Source organism: Nicotiana tabacum, chromosome 9, assembly GCF_000715075.1.
Source record: "Nicotiana tabacum cultivar K326 chromosome 9, ASM71507v2, whole genome shotgun sequence".
In the NCBI taxonomy this organism is placed as follows: domain Eukaryota; kingdom Viridiplantae; phylum Streptophyta; class Magnoliopsida; order Solanales; family Solanaceae; genus Nicotiana; species Nicotiana tabacum.
In genome coordinates this window covers 100,294,674-100,311,823 of record NC_134088.1, presented here as the reverse complement: position 1 = coordinate 100,311,823, position 17,150 = coordinate 100,294,674, and positions in this window count along the sequence as shown.

Here is a 17,150-nt window from a genome sequence, read left to right as displayed (position 1 = left end):
TAAATCATCTCTTTTTGTTTATTTAAAACATTATACCTTAGTTTCTGTGTGAAGTCAAACAGCAAATTAGAAAGCTAAAGTGTACCCTAAACCCAAAAAAAGGAAGCCAAAGTGTGGATGCATATTTATTCCTCACTTTCTCCTATTATGGACTAGTTAAGTTGTCAAACATGTAATCATTATAAATTTTGTTGATATAGAAAAGCTAAAAGCTTATACAAAAATTTATGATTAAAATATAATATAAGACATACATATGCAAAATGTAAATCGAATGTAAAAATAATACATAAAATTAAGTGTGTCACATAGAGAGAAGTTAACCTTCATTTTATGGAGCAAAAGAATATGTAACACAACTCTTCTAGCATGCCCTTGATTTATATTTATCCCCAAATAATTTTAGTTATTGTCAACAATATCATTAGTTTAAAATAAATTTATAATTTAGAGGTAACTATTATTCATAATAAGAGACATTTGGTCTCAAAAGAAATAGGTAACTTTAGTCAAAGAGAAGAAAAACAATCTTAAATTGAAACACAAACTGATAATGCGTTCCAAAGAATCCCATATACAATAAGAAAAACATGAAAGCCTAGTAATTGATATAACAACAAAATGAAAATAACGTTCGGATATGTTATTAGTTTGCCTTTGTATTTTACTTGTATAATTATTCAAAATCTGGTAACCATTGATTGGACAAATTTGGATTCTTGCCGCCAAGCCGTGTAAGGCTCTTTAAAGAAGAAAATGGGATCTGCCAGACCGTCGAATTCTCTAACTTTGCAAAAGATAAAAGAAAAGATCAAGCATACAACTTTCTAGTTTTTACATTCTCCAACAAAAGTTATGAACTCCACACCTTTTACAGTCTCAATTCTTGCCCATTGAGAGCATATAATAGTATACGGGAATCACATTCATAAGGATTATATCCATATATAATCATTCTGTTGAATAACTCACCTGATATTTAATTTAGAGATGTTTGAGCAAAAAAATAAAAAAACTGAAGAAATCCATGAAGTATTCAGTGTTGAGTACTCCATGAGCAAATAAAACACTGAAACTTCATTTTTTGTTTAGTTTCTTGAGAATTCACATGAGAGTCAAAGTTATTTGCCTTTTTGAAGAAGCCGAAGCCTTCTTATAACGGTAAGCATTTAAACCTTCTTGTAACGGTAAGCATTTATTCCATATAAATTAGCAAAAACAATACTAATTTCTTAGAAACAAATGGAAAAAATCGCATCTGTTAGGTCACATCCATTAGAATTCAGAAACGGCGGTAAGATTTATTTTTCCTTAGTTATCGTGCAGCTACAATCAAGGGAAAAGACGCAAGTTTGTTACTTTTTATCTTTACGTAAGGTAAAGGGAAAAATTGCAAAAAAGGAGAAAGAGATAAATCTAATTGCAGGTCATTGAGAATGCCACATCAACTTTTTCTGTCCCTGCTTTATATTTAAACTAATGAATTAGCTGCGTGAAATAAAATTAAATTACTGCATTTTAATAAAATTCTTTATGATTTTAGCTATATTAGTTGAATAAATTATAGGACATACTTATGTTTTCCGATTGCTCCAACACACTTTATATAACCAGTTTCATAAAAGATAAATTGAAGACAAAAGAAAAAGTAATATTAAGACCACAACGATATTACTACTAAAAAGGGGATTGGACATGTCACGACCCGAAATTTTCCACCGACGGGATCGTGATGGCGCCTAATATTTCAATTGCCAGGCAAGCCAAACGTTAGAAAATCATTAAACCATTTTCTTATTTCGATTCAGTAAATAACAATAATTAACTCAAATAAAAAATAATATGTGCGAAATATCGTAAAACTGTATTAATTACTACCACACAGATCTGGAGTTACAATTCAAGAGTATTCTAAAATTTACTATAAGTAATAGTCTGAAAGAAATACAATTGTCTGAATAAAAGAAACAGTAGAACCGAAATGATAGACGGGGACTTCAAGGTCCGTGGACGCCGACAGATCTACCTTGAGTCTCTGGACATCGGACCAATAGCAAAATCTCGATCAACCAGAGTCAGTATCAAAATCTATATAGAAAGTGCAGAGTGCAGTATCAGTACAACCGACCCCATGTACTGGTAAGTGTTCAGCCTAACCTCGACGAAGTAGTGAGGAGGCTAAGGCAAGGCACCTACAAATCAACCTGTACAATTCAACAATGTATATACAAATAACAGAAATGAAGGACTAAACAGAAAATGTCGGGAGGGGAACATACTAAGGGGAATTCAAGATAAAGAACTACAACAGAATGATTACCGGAGCAGTCAATATACCATGAATCAACAGGAGTAGTGAATACAGTAAGAAAAAATGCACGGCATCACCCTTAGTGCTTTTACTCTCAATCTCACTATAAAATTAATAGAAACGGCACGGCATCACCCTTCATGCATTAACTCTCATATCATGGCATGACATCACCCTTCGTGCATTAACACTCACAATATGGCACGACATCACCCTTCGTGCATTAACACTCACAATATGGCACGACATCACCCTTCGTGCATTAACACTCACAATATGGCACGGCATCACCCTTCGTGCATTAACACTCTCCCTTACCATAATGCAATGCATAAATAACAACAGGGAGATAGAATAACAAGTACAAACCTTACTTCAACATTTGGTTCCATAATATCAATCTCAACTTTGAAATAAAAACTCAATTATCACCAGAAAATTCGTAAACATGATAAGAACGATAAATTGAACAACACTAGTATAACACGTATCAATTTGGCATAGGAAAAAGATAATATAAGAAAAACAGAGAAACATGAAAAACAAGTAAATTGGTGGCGCATAAGTACTCGTCACCTCACATATACTCCGCTCACATGAATTTCACTTAGCAAATAATCTAAGGTTCCTAATTCCCTCAAGTCAGGGTTAGACACAACACATACCTCTATTCAAAAATGACTCAGTAATATTAAATATTGCTAAAGGAATCAATTATATTGCATAAATTAAATTTCCCAAATTTTCCTCCAAAAAGTCAAAAAATCGACCTCGGGCCCGCTTGGTCAAAACCCGAGGTTCGGACCAAAATTCTTTTACCCATTCACCCCCGAGCCCGAATATATAATTAGTTATGGAATCCGACCTCAAATTGAGGTCTAAATCCCCAAATTTTCGAAATTCCTATTTTCTACCCTAACCCCTAATTCTACCATGAAAACTCTAGATTTTAGGTTAACAATTCAAGAAATGTAATGGGTAATTGAAAGAAAATGGTTTAGAATCACTTACCAACAATTTGGGGAAGTAATGACTCTTGAAAAATCGCCACTCACCGTTTGGTTTTTGAGAAAAATGAGTTTTTTTGGCAAAAATCCCGTTTTGGGTTCTGTTAAGTGCTGGGCGACAGTGTGCATCGCGTTCGCGAGGCCACTGTCGCATTCGCGAAGGGTTAAGACTGCCAAGCCTTCACGTTCGCGAGACCCAGCTCGCGTTCGCGATGGTTACTCCCCCTGGCTTTCGCGTTCGCGATGAAGGAACGACCAAAGCCCCCCCTCCCCAGGTCCCCACATGCTTCGCGTTCGCGTTGAGCCGGTCGCGTTCGCAAAGGGTAAATCCCCCATCACTTCGCGTTCGCGACCAGGCCTTCGCGTTCACGAAGAAGAAATCTCAGCCTCATCAGGTTACTCTTCGCGTTCCCGAGAGGACCTTCGCGAACGCGAAGAAGGATATGACAGACACTAGAATCTGCAGAAACCAGATTTTTTTCCAAGTCCAAAATATCCCGTGGCCTATCCGAAACTCACCCGAGCCCTCGGGGCTCCAAACCAAACATGCACACAAGTCTAAAAACATCATACGGACCTGCTCGCGCGATCAAATCGCAAAAATAACACCTAGAACTCTAAATTTTTTACCAATTCAAATGAAATTCTCAAGAACACTTTAAAACTTCTAATTTCTCAACTGGACGTCCGAATCACGTCAAATCAACTCCGTTTCTCACCAAATTTCACAGACAAGCCTTAAATATCATAATGAAACTGTACCGGGCTCCGGAACCAAAATACGGACCCGATACCAAAAATGCCAAGCATCAATCAATTCTAAAAAAAAAACAATTAATTTTCATCAAAAATTCATAACTTGAGCTAGGGACCTCCGAATTCAATTCTGGGTATACGCCTAGGTCCCATAACACCTGGACCATCAAAACACGGATCCATACCCGTTTACCGAAATTGTTGACCGAAGTCAACTAAAATCAACTTTTAAGGCAAAAATTCTTATTTTCATTTGTTTTCAACATAAAAGCTTTCCCGAAACCTGCCCGGACTACGCACGCAAATTGAGGAGGGTAAAAATGAAATTTTTAAGGCTTAAGAGCGTATATTCGAGTTCTAAAATATAAGATGAACTTTTGGGTCATCACAATCTTCACCTCTAAAACAACCGTTCGTCCTCGAACGGACATAGAAAAGTACCTGGGCTGGTGAAAGATAGGGATATCTACTCCGCATATCGAACTCGGACTCCTAAGTAGCTGCCTCAATAGGCTGACCTCTCCACTGCACTCGAACTGAAGGGTAACTCTTTGACCTCAACTGACGAACTTGCCGGTCTAGAATGGCCACCGGCTTCTCCTCGTAAGTCAAATCTTTGTCCAACTGGACAGAGCTGAAATCTAACACGTGGGACGGGTCACCATGATATTTTCGAAGCATAGACACATGGAATATCGGATGAACTGAGGATAACCCTGGAGGCAGCGCAAATCTATAAGCTACCTCCCCCACTCTCTCGAGGATCTCAAATGGCCCGATATACCTAGGGCTCAACTTTCCCTTCTTCCCAAATCTCATAACACCCTTCATGGGTGATACCCAAAGCAATATTCTTTCTCCAACCATGAATGCAATATCACGAACTTTACTGTCAGCATAACTCTTTTTCCTGGACTGAGCTGTACGAAGTCGATCTTGTATAATCTTGACCTTGTCCAAGGCCTCCTGAACTAAATCTATACCCAATAATCGAGCCTCCCCGGCTCGAACCACCCAACTAGCGACCTACACTGTCTACCATATAATGCTTCATAGGGAGCCATCTGAATGCTTGACTGGTAGCTGTTATTGTAGGCAACCTCCGCTAACGGCAAAAACTAATCCCAAGAATTTCAAAGTCAATAACACAGGCAGAGAGCATATCCTCCAAGATCTGAATAGTACACTCGGACTGCCCGTCCGTCTGAGGATGAAATGCTGTGCTCAACTCAACCCGCGTACCCAAATCACGCTGAACTGCCCTCCAAAAGTGCGAGGTAAATTGTGTACTTCGATCAGAAATGATAGACACGGGCATACCGTGAAGACGGACGATCTCACGAATATAAATCTCTGCTAACCGCTCCGAGGAATAAGTAACTGCCACATGAATGAAATGCGCTGACTTAGTCAGCCTGTCCATAATGACCCAAACTGCATCGTACTTCCTCTAAGGACGTGGGAGTCCAAAAACAAAGTCCATAGTGATACGCTTCCACTTCCACTCAGGAATATCTAACCTCTGAAGTAAACCACCAGGTCTCTGATGCTCACACTTTACCTGCTGGCAATTTAGGCACCGAGCTACATAGACAACTATGTCCTTCTTCATTCGCCTCCACCAATAATGCTGCCTCAAGTCCTGATACATCTTGGCGGCGCCCGGATAAATAGAATACCGGGAACTGTGGGACTTCTCAAGGATCAACTCACGAAGTCCATCCATATTAGACACACAAATACGACCCTGCATCCTCAAAACTCCGTCATCTCCAACAGTAACCTGCTTGGCACCATCGTGCCGCACTGTGTCTCTAAGGACAAGTAAATGAGGATCGTCATCCTGCCGATCTCTGATGCGCTCAAATAAAGAAGACCGAGTAACTGTACAAGCTAGAACACGGCTGGGCTCAGAAACATCTAACCTCACGAACTGGTTGGCCAAGGCCTGAACATCCAATGCAAGCGGTCTCTCACCAACTGGAATATATGCAAGGCTACCCATACTGACTTACTTTCTACTCAAAGCATCGGCCACCACATTTTGCCTTCCCGGGATGATACAATATGGTGATATCATAGTCTTTCAATTGCTCCAGCCACCTCCTCTGCCTCAAATTGAGTTCTTTCTGCTTGAACAAATACTGCAAGCTCCGATGATCAGTGAATACCTCCAAATCTTCAGCGCGTGAACAATGGCTGCCAGCTCTAGATCATGAACATGGTAATTTTTCTCGTGAACCTTCAGCTGCCGTGAAGCATATACAATAACCTTTCCACTCTGCATCTATACCGTACCCAAACCAATACAAGATGCATCATAATAGACTGTATAAGATCCTGAACCTGTGGGTAACACCAATACCGGTACCGTAGTCAAAGCTGTCTTGAGCTCCTGAAAGCTCGCTTCACACTCGTCTGACCACCTGAACGGGGCACCCTTCTGGGTCAATCTGGTCAATGGGGCTGATATGGATGAAAACCCCTCCACAAATCGGCGGTAATAGCTCGCCAAATCCAGAAAACTACGGATCTCTGTAGCTGATGTGAATCTAGGCCAATTCTGGACTGCCTCATTCTTCTTAGGATCCGTCTGAATACCCTCTGATGATAAAACGTGACCTAAGAAAGCAATTGAACTCAACCAAAACTCGCATTTTGAGAACTTAGCATATAACTGGCTGTCTTTCAGAGTTTGAAGAACGATCCGAAGGTGCTGCTCATGTTCCTCGCGACTGTAGGAGTAGATCAAGATATCATCAATAAATACAACAACAAAGGAATCTAGGTAGGGTTTGAACACCTGGTTCATCAAATCCATGAATGCTGCTGGGGCATTTGTCAACCCAGATGACATCACTAGAAACTCATAATGCCCATACCGAGTCCGAAAAGCTGTCTTAGGAATATCGCATGCCCTAATCCTCAACTAATGGTAGCCAGATCTCAAATCAATCTTTGAAAACACCTTGGCACCCTGAAGCTGATCAAATAAATCATCAATCCTTGGCAATGGATATTGTTCTTGGTGGTGACTTTGTTCAACTGCCGATAATCTATACACATCCTCATCGATCCATCTTTCTTCTTCACAAACAACACAGGTGCACCCCAGGGTGAGATACTAGGTCTAATGAAGCTCTTATCAAGCAAATCTTGCAATTGCTCCTTCAATTCTTTCAACTCTGGCTGGGCCATGTGATATGGCGCAATGGAAATAGGCTGAGTCCCCGGAGCCAAATCAATGCAGAAATCAATATCTCTGTCGGGTGGCATCCCCGACAAGTTTGCAGGAAATACCTATGGAAACTCACGAACAACCGGCACCGAATCTATGGAAGGAACCTCCGCACTAGAATCGCGGACATAAGCCAAATAAGCTAGACACCCCTTCTCGACCATATGCTGAGCCTTCACATAAGAGATAACCCTGCTGGCAGAATGACCAAGATTCCCTCTCCACTCCAATCGAGGCAACCCTTGCAAGGCTAAGGTCACCATCTTGGCGTGACAATCTAATATAGCATGATAAGGTGACAGCCAATCCATACCCAGTATGACATCAAAATCAACTATGTCGAGAAGTAGAAGATCTACACGAGTCTCAAGACTCCTAATGGTGACCACACACGAACGATATACACGATCTACAACAATAGCATCTCCCACTAGTGTGGACACATACACAGGAGCACTCAAAGAATCATGGGGCACAACCAAATAGGAAGCAAAATAGGATGACACATAGGAGTAAGTAGATTCCGGATCAAATAGAACTGAAGCATCTCTACTGCAAACTAAAATAATACCTATGATAACGGCGTCAGATGACTCAGCCTCAGGCCTGGCTGGGAAAGCATAACACCGAGGCTGGGCCCCGCTACCCTGAACTACGTCCTTGGGATGGCCTCTAGCTGGCTAGTCTCCACCTCTAACGGGCTGACCTCCACCTCTAACTGTTTGGACCCTACCTCTGGCTGCCTGACCCCTGCCTCTAGCTGGCTGAGCAGGTGGTGCAGCAACTGGTGCAGGAACCATGGCACGAGAACTCTGATGCTGTGAGCTGCCCGTTGCCCGAGGGCAAAATCTGGCAATGTGCCTCGGGTCACCACAAGTATAACATAACCTTGACTGCTGTGACTGCTGACCCTGAAACTGACCTTGTCGACTTGAATAACCACCCTGATAACTTTGGAGTGGAGGTGCACTAATATGAGCTGGTGGTGCACTGTAGGCTAGCTGGTTGGAATAATGCATCTGAGGGCCACGACCACCTGAGGCACCGTGGGATGCCTGGAGTGCTGAATGAAATGGCCTGGGAGGATGGCCTCTACCAAAAGTACTCCTGCCTCTAGATGAGGCACCGCTGAACTCACCGAAATGACGAGGCCTCTTGTCAGACCCCTGACCTCCCTGAGTAAGAACCATCTCGGCTCGTCTGGCGACATTAGCAGATGCCTGAAAAGAAATCTCACTCCTAGTCTCCTTAGCCATCTGCAATCTGATAGGCTGATCAAGTCCATCAATAAACCTTCTCACCCTCTCTCTCTCTCTCAGTGGGTCTCTCTCTCTCTCTCTCTCTCTCTCTCTCTCTCTCTCTCTCTCTCTCTCTCTCTCTCTCGGTGGTGGGAAGCATAAGAATAGCATGACAAGCCAAATCAACAAAAAGGGCCTCATACTGAGTAACAGTCATACTGCCCTGCTGGAGATGCTCAAACTGACGGTGACGCCTCTTTCAATGTGATAGGCAGAAACTTCTCTATGAAGAGCTGAGAGAACTAGTCCCAAGTAAGAGCAGGCGACCCAGCTGGTCTGGTTAACAAGTAATCTCTCCATTATTTCTTGGCAGAACCAGTCATCTGAAATGCAGCAAAATCGACCCCATTGGTCTCCACTATACCCATGTTCCGTAGAACCTTGTGGAAGCTATCAAGATACTCCTGGGGGGTCCTCTAAAGGAGCACCACTGAAGTGAATAGGAAAGAGCTTGGTAAACCTGTCCAATGTCCATAAAGCCTCATAAGACATAGCTGGCCCATCTCCGACCTGTGCCGCAATAACCAGCTAAACTAATCCGATTGGCTGAGCTGCTGGAGCCTCATACTGGGGAGCTATCTTCTCCGGAGCGGGAGTGGTAGGAGTCTGGGCTCCTCCTCCAGCCTGAGAGACTGCTGGTTCCATGGGAAATGCGCCAGTCTGGGCCACACTCTCCATAAGGCCCACCAAACGGACCAAAGCGTCCTGAAGTACTGGGGTAGCAATGAACCCCTCCGGAACCTGAGCTGGTCTGACAGGAACAATCTGGGCTGGAAGCTCCTCGTCAATATCTATCTAAGGCTCCACTACTGGGGCTACTGCTCGGGCCCTAGGCTGAGCCCTGCCCCTGCCTCGGCCTCTGGCACGGCCTCGGCCTCGACCTCTGCCCCGCGTAGGAGCTGTCATTGGGGGCTCTGGCTTCTGCTCAGCTGAGGAAGCAGTACGTGTTCTCGCCATCTGCGAGAGAATAAGAATAGAAGAGTTCAATCAGTATTGAGAAAGCAAAATCGCACGACAAAGAATAATAAAAGTGAAACTTGTTCCTAAACTTCATAGCCTCTAGAAGATAAGCACAGACGTCTCCGTACCGATTCTCCAGACTCTACTAAGCTTGCTCGTGAATCGTGAGACCTAGGCAACCTAGTGCTCTGATACCAACTATCACGACCCAAAATTTTCCACCGACGGGACCGTGATGGTGCCTAACATTTCACTTGCCAGGCAAGCCAACGTTAGAAAATCACTAAACCATTTCCTTATTTTGATTCAGTAAATAACAATAATTAACTCAAATGAAAAATAATATGTGCGGAATATCGTAAAACTGTATTAATTACTACCACCCGGATCTGGAGTCACAATTCACGAGCATTCTAGAATTTACTACAAGTAATAGTCTGAAAGAAATACAACTGTCTGAATAAAAGAAACAGTAGAACAAAAATGATTAACGGGGACTTCAAGGTCCGTGGACGCCGACAGATCTACCTTGATTCTCCAGACAGCAGACCAATAGCAAAATCTCGATCAACCAGAGTCGGTATCAAAATCTGCACAGAAAGTGCAGAGTGCAGTAGTACAACTGACCCCATGTACTGGTAAGTGTCGAGCCTAACCTCGACGAAGTAGTGACGAGGCTAAGGCAAGGCACCTACAAATCAACATGTACAATTCAACAGTGTATATACAAATAACAGAAATGAAGGACTAAATAGGAAATGCCGGGAGGGGAACATACTGAGGGGAATGCAAGATAAAAAACTACAACAAAATGATCACCTGAGCAGTCAATATACCATGAATCAACAGGAGTAGTGAATACAGTAAGGAAAAATGCACGGCATCACCCTTTGTGCTTTTACTCTCAATCTCACCATAAAACACTCACAATATGGCACGACATCACCCTTCGTGCATTAACACTCACAATATGGCACGACATCACCCTTCGTGCATTAACACTCACAATATGGCACGACATCACCCTTCGTGCATTAACACTCTCCCTTACCATAATGCAATACATAAATAACAACAGGGAGATAGAATAACAAGTACAAACCTTACTTCAACTTTTGGTTCCATAATATCAATCTCAACTTTGAAATAAAAACTCAATTATCACCAGAAAATCCGTAAACATGATAAGAACGATAAATTGAACAACACTAGCATAAGACGTAGCAATTTGGCATAGGAAAAAGATAATATAAGAAAAATAGAGAAACATAGAAAACAAGTAAATTTTCGGCGCATAAGTACTCGTCACCTCACATATACTCCGCTCACATGAATTTCACTTAGCAAATAATCTAAGGTTCCTAATTCCCTCAAGTTAGGGTTAGACACAACACTTATCTCGCTCCGAAGGCCATTTAATTCTCAATCACAACTTTTCATTTGGAATTCACCTCCAAACCACTCGTATCTATTCAAAAATGACTCAGTAATATCAAATATTTCTAAAGGAATCAATTATATTGAATAAATTAAATTTCCCAAATTTTCCTCCAAAAAGTCAAAAAATTGACCCCGGGCCCGCTTGGTCAAAACCTGAGGTTCAGACCAAAATCCTTTTATCCATTCACCCCGAGCTCGAATATGTAATTAGTTTTGGAATCCGACCTCAAATTGAGGTCTAAATCCCAAATTCCCGAAATCCCTATTTTCTACCCTAACCCCTAATTCTACCATAAAAACTCTAGATTTTAGGTTTAAAATTCAAGAAATGTAATAGGTAATTGAAACAAAATGGTTTAGAATCACTTACCAACAATTTGGGGAAGGAATGACTCTTGAAAAATCGCCCCTCACCGTTTGGTTTTTGAGAAAAATGAGTTTTTTGGCAAAAATCCCGTTTTGGGTTCTGTTAAGTGCTGGGCGACAGTGTGAATTGCGTTCGTGAGGCCACTGTCGCGTTCGCGAAGGGTTCAGACTGCCAAGCCTTCGCGTTCGCGATACCCAGCTAGCGTTCGTGATGGTTACTCCCCTCTGGCTTTCGTGTTCGCGAGACGTTACTCGCGTTCGCGATGAAGGAACGACCAAAGCCCCCTAGGTCCTCACATGCTTCGCGTTCGTGTTGAGCCGATCGCGTTTGCGAAGGGGAAATCCCCCATCACTTTGCGTTCGCGAAGAAGAAATCTCAGCCTCATCAGGTTACTCTTCGCGTTCGCGAGAGGACCTTCGCGAACGCGAAGAAGGATATGACAGACACTAGAATCTGCAGAAACCAGATTTTTTCCCAAGTCCAAAACAATCCGTGGCCTATCCGAAACTCACCCGAGCCCTCGGGGCTCCAAACCAAACATGCACACAAGTCTAAAAACATCATACGGACCTGCTCGCGCGATCAAATCGGCTAAATAATACCTAGCCATTCTGAACTGGATGTCCGAATCACGTCAAATCAACTCCGTTTCTCACCAAATTTCACAGACAATCCTTAAATATCATAATGAAACTGTACCGGGTTCCGAAACCAAAATACGGACCCGATACCAAAAATGGCAAGCATAAATCAATTCTAAAAAAAGATAATTAATTTTCAAACTTCTAATTTTCATCAAAAATTCATAACTTGAGCTAGGGACCTCCGAATTCGATTTCGGGTATACGCCAGGTCCCATAATTTGATACGGACCTACCGGGACCATCAAAATACAGATCCGGACCCATTTACCAAAAATGTTGACCGAAGTCAATAAAATTAACTTTTAATACAAAAATTCTTATTTTCATTAGTTTTCAACATAAAAGCTTTCTGGAAACCTGCCCGGACTGTGCACGCAAATCGAGGATGGTAAAAATGAGATTTTTAAGGCTTAAGACTGCAGATTCGAGTTCTAAAACATAAGATGACCTTTTGGGTCATGACAGGACATGGGGTTGTTCTTATTTTATCGAATGGGTAATAACTTTACATATTGTAACGACCCGCCCAGTCGTTTTGAGTGTTGTAGCCCCGTTTCCCTATTTACTACTTATTTTATACTCAATTTTTATTATGTGACTTGTCGGGGTAGTTGGTTTGGTTTCGGGGATGTTTCAGAATGAGTAGAGACACTTAGTCTCAAGGTTGGATGCTTAAGTTGAAATGGTTGACCGGATGTTGGCTTATGTGTAAATGGCCCCGAAATGTAGTTTTGATGGTTCCGATAGCTTCATTGGTTATTTTGGACTTAGGAGTGTGTCCGAACAGTGATTTGGAGGTCCGTAGTTGATTTTGGCTTGAAACGGCGAAAGTTGGAAAATTAGAAGATTGGAAAGTTGAGAGGTTTAACTGAGAGTTGACTTTGTGGTTACCAGACTCAGATTTTGGTTCCGGAAGTTGGAATATTTCCATTGTATCATTTATGACTTGTGTGCAAAATTTGAGGTCAATCGGAGTTGATTAGATGGGTTTCAGAATCGATTGTAGAAGTTGAAATTTCTTAGTTTTCGTTAGGCTTGAATTGGGGTGTGATTCATGTTTTTGATGTTGTTTGATGTGATTTGAGGCTGCTACTATGTTCATATCATGTTTTTGCACTTACTGGTATATTTGGTTGAGGTCTTGGGAGCCTCAGACTTGTTTCGGATGATTAACAGATTGAATTTGGCTTAAGTGTTATGCTGAAGTACTTCAGATCTGGTGTTATCGCACCTACGGTGGGATTGGTCACAGATGCAGAGCCGCAAAAGCGGCTAAGTTAGTGCAGCTGCTGAGAGGAGGAAGGCCACTGGGGGTCGCAGGCACGGAGAGGTTCCGCAGATGCGGATGCGCATCTGCGCATGGTCGAACGCAAAAGCGGATTTGGGCAGGCTGTGTTGGAGTCGTAGAAGCGAGGAATGGTTCGCAGGTATGGCCTCGCAGGTGCGCGAGGTCGGTTGTTAAGTGGGTTTCCCAGAAGCGAAGTATTCTAAGAAAAATCAGGAGTGCTTGTGCGATCCCAGGCTCCGCAGGTGCGGAAATGCATGGGTAGTGTTTAATTTCGAGGGTTCCGAGATTTTCAGTCATTTTGGACTTAGCAAGCTCAGGTTAAGGCGATTTTTGAGAGGGGTTTTGAGTGATTTCTTGAGGTATGTTGATACCCAATTTTCCCCTCATAGTTTAAATATATATATACACTATCAAAATAGTGCATATGCATCATCATTTCATTTATAAGCGTACACAAGTATTTTTCATAATTTTCCATGATTTTTTAAAGACTTTAAACCAATCTATTCCTGCATTTTATTATATAAATATCCAATAATTATCCTCCAAATTATTTTTATGAAGATTTAATCATTTAAACTTATCATTTATACCAACATGAGGTTTTAAATACTTTTTTTTCAGTGCATTTCTTATAATTACATTTGCAGTTTATAGCTAATTGCACATTTTTGCAATAATAGCCCATATGCATGTATAATTACATTCTTTATGCAGAAAATAACTTTTTATATTTTTATAATATTAAGTAATTATTTTTAATCACTTTAGTGCATAAATTATATTTTTATTATTTATTAATTACTTTTATAAATTATGTTTGCTAAAATGTTGGGTATTTAAAAACTAGCCTCACACTAAACCTATTTTCGGACCAAACAATGGCCCAAACCTAGCACCCTAGCCCAAACCATTTAACCCAACCCCACAACCCGGTCGCAACCCGTTTAACCACCCGGCCCGAGACCCCTTTTAAATCATGGTCGTTGATCTCTGAGATCAACGATCCACATTACTCCCTCTCTTTTAATCACCACCCAAACCCCCTAACCCTAACCATTTTCACCACCCGCCGCCTCTAAATCCTCTCTACTATTTCCCCTCTGAAAAACCCTAACCCGCCATCTCTCGAAACCCCTCTCCTAATCCATCTTCTAATGGGATTTCCTTCTCATTCACTTACCATATCTGTGTATTTCCACTACTGGTTGATTCACTATGGTATCACCTAGTACTTGCCTAAACATGGAAAGTACTACTACTCTGATTCTGTCCGATTGACTCTTATTTCTTGAATCTGGATGATATTCCGTCTACACACGTTTATTCTACAATGTGTGAGTCTGATTTTGTTTATATTTTGCTGATTCGTACTTACCCTGAAACTAGGGTTTACAGATTTTCTTCAAATCGAACCAAAGTCGGATCAACTTCTTGACCGTTCTACTATTCCGTCTATGTTCATTCTTGTTGTATTATGGGTATGAATCTCTGTGTATCTCTGTTGATTCTTACTTACCCTAAAAATTAGGGTTTCAGATCTCTTAAGATCGAACCAAAATTGGTTCGATTCTTTGATTTTAAGCGATGTTTCTGTCTATATTCATCGTATTCTGTGCAACATTTGATTTTTTTATTTTTAGATTCTGCCGATTGTTTTGTAATTTCCCTAAAATTAGGGTTTTGAAATTTCTCTCTTTTCCTTACTGATTTCGATTGCATGTGATGTTCTTTCCTTTCTAGTGTTTGATTGAAAATTTTCCTTATTTACTTGATCAATCTCTGTCACTATATAAACCCCTCCCCATTCCCCTTTAGGACAAGACTTTGAGTCGCTAGAATCTCACTAAATATTTAAAGCTTTACTCAGTCATTCTTCATTATCTCGTTCTATATTTTGGTTTTGGCCGGCTGAAAGCGAAGGCCACTAAATTCTGGGTTCTTGCTTCTCGTTGATGTTCAGAATACTGTGGACTTTTGTTCTTTCTTGTATTTTCGTTTATCTGGTAAGTTACTTGACCTTTGCAATTTCATCCTTGTGTGTCTCTGATTTGCATGTGTTCTTACTTATGAAATCCATGGCTTAATATGTTTTTGGGTTACTTTTAAGCACCACTCTGTTAATTTTATACGCGCTTTAAGTCTCTTTAGCATTTAACTACTCCTAATGCTGCTAGTTCTGAGATTATCTACGCCTAACTGGATAATCTGACTCTTCCTAAGATTGTTTAGCTAGTGTATTGACGCCTCAATGTTCATGAATCTGTTTACTTGCTTTGTCCTAAATATCTGTAATGAAGGCCTCACATTTGTAGTAATTTGTGTTAAGACTAAGAGTGACATGTGGGCCGGGCCCGATCCTAAGTGGGCTTCGCGGGCCCGGTCCTAAGTGGGTCAGTCCTAGGCGGTCCCGGGCTTCACGGGCTTTTTGTTGGAACCGGTCCGGGACCAAGACCACGAACTAACGGTCCTGGGCCTAAGTGGGCCCAACAGATACTTTTTTTAAAATTTTTTTTTTATAGAAGTTAGAGAAAAAAAATGGTAATAAAAATATCTAAGGCAATTTCTTGTAAATTATATTATAGAATTGTCACCTAAAGTTTTTAATTCAAATTTAAAGATAAAAATATTGTAAAGAGATATTCAAAGCAATGCGTTATAATATATATACTATACTATATATCTTAAGATGTATAAATAGTATATCAATCGAATATAGCTTATATATCTTAAGATGTATATAGCTTATATATCTTAAGATGTATATATAGTAAATCGAATATAGCTTATATATATATATATATATATATATATATATATTTATAGTTGAAAACAGGGAACAAATGTAATTATAAAAGGTTTGGGGTTAAAACAAAGTTGGGAGGGTTAAATGACTATTTTATAAATAGCCAACGACTATTTTGGCAGGTAAAACAGCCATATTTTAAATGCCATAACGGCTATAATGTGGAAAATTTGTTTTTTAAAAACAATTAGTCGTTGGGCCCGGATAGGCCCGTTTAGGACCGCTTGAACCGGCCCACTTCCCAGCCGCTCCCGGTCCCAACTGGTCCCGGTCTCGCGGGCCTCGCCTATGGGACCGTCCCACTACCCAGCCCACCTCCCCACGGTCCCAGTCCTATCCGGTTAGGACCGTTTAGGCCCATCGCCCATTTGGGCTTGCAGTCCTGGGCCGGGCCCGGTTCTAACCGGCCCACATGCCACCCTTAGTTAAGACTTTCATTGTTAATTATAATTTTCCTCTCTACTATTGTGTCACTCAGCATGCTCACTCGATCTCATACCCCTCTAGTGTTTGCTTGTGATTCAGAATAGTTATCTCAGCCTGTTTGAATTGTTGTTTTCTAATATTACGATGAATCTTTGATACAACTGGACCTTCTTTAGTTAATTAGTCTACTATGTCAATGTCTGAATGCCTACATCTGCTATTTGACATGCATTTAATTTTCACTCTATTCTGAATCTCTGTAATGATAGTCTTGCATATGTTATATGTCCTAATTTGTGTTGGGACCTTTTCTATTGACTATGATCTTGCTTCTCTGATAACACGTCCCTCAGTATGTCTTTGATCCACTTGATGCCCTATTCCTTCTGTGATTACTTGGCTCATCTCAATGCGCATTCCCCATCATGTCTAAATGATGTCTTGTTTCTCGATAATGATACTAGGATGTATACTTAGCATAATTTCCAATTATATTTCAACATGTTTAGTATTGTACATCTGTGCATAATAATCTTTGTCAATCCTGCAAATTTATTCTTTCCCTAACTCTTTCAATATGTGACTGCCTATGTGCTAAGTGTTAAACCT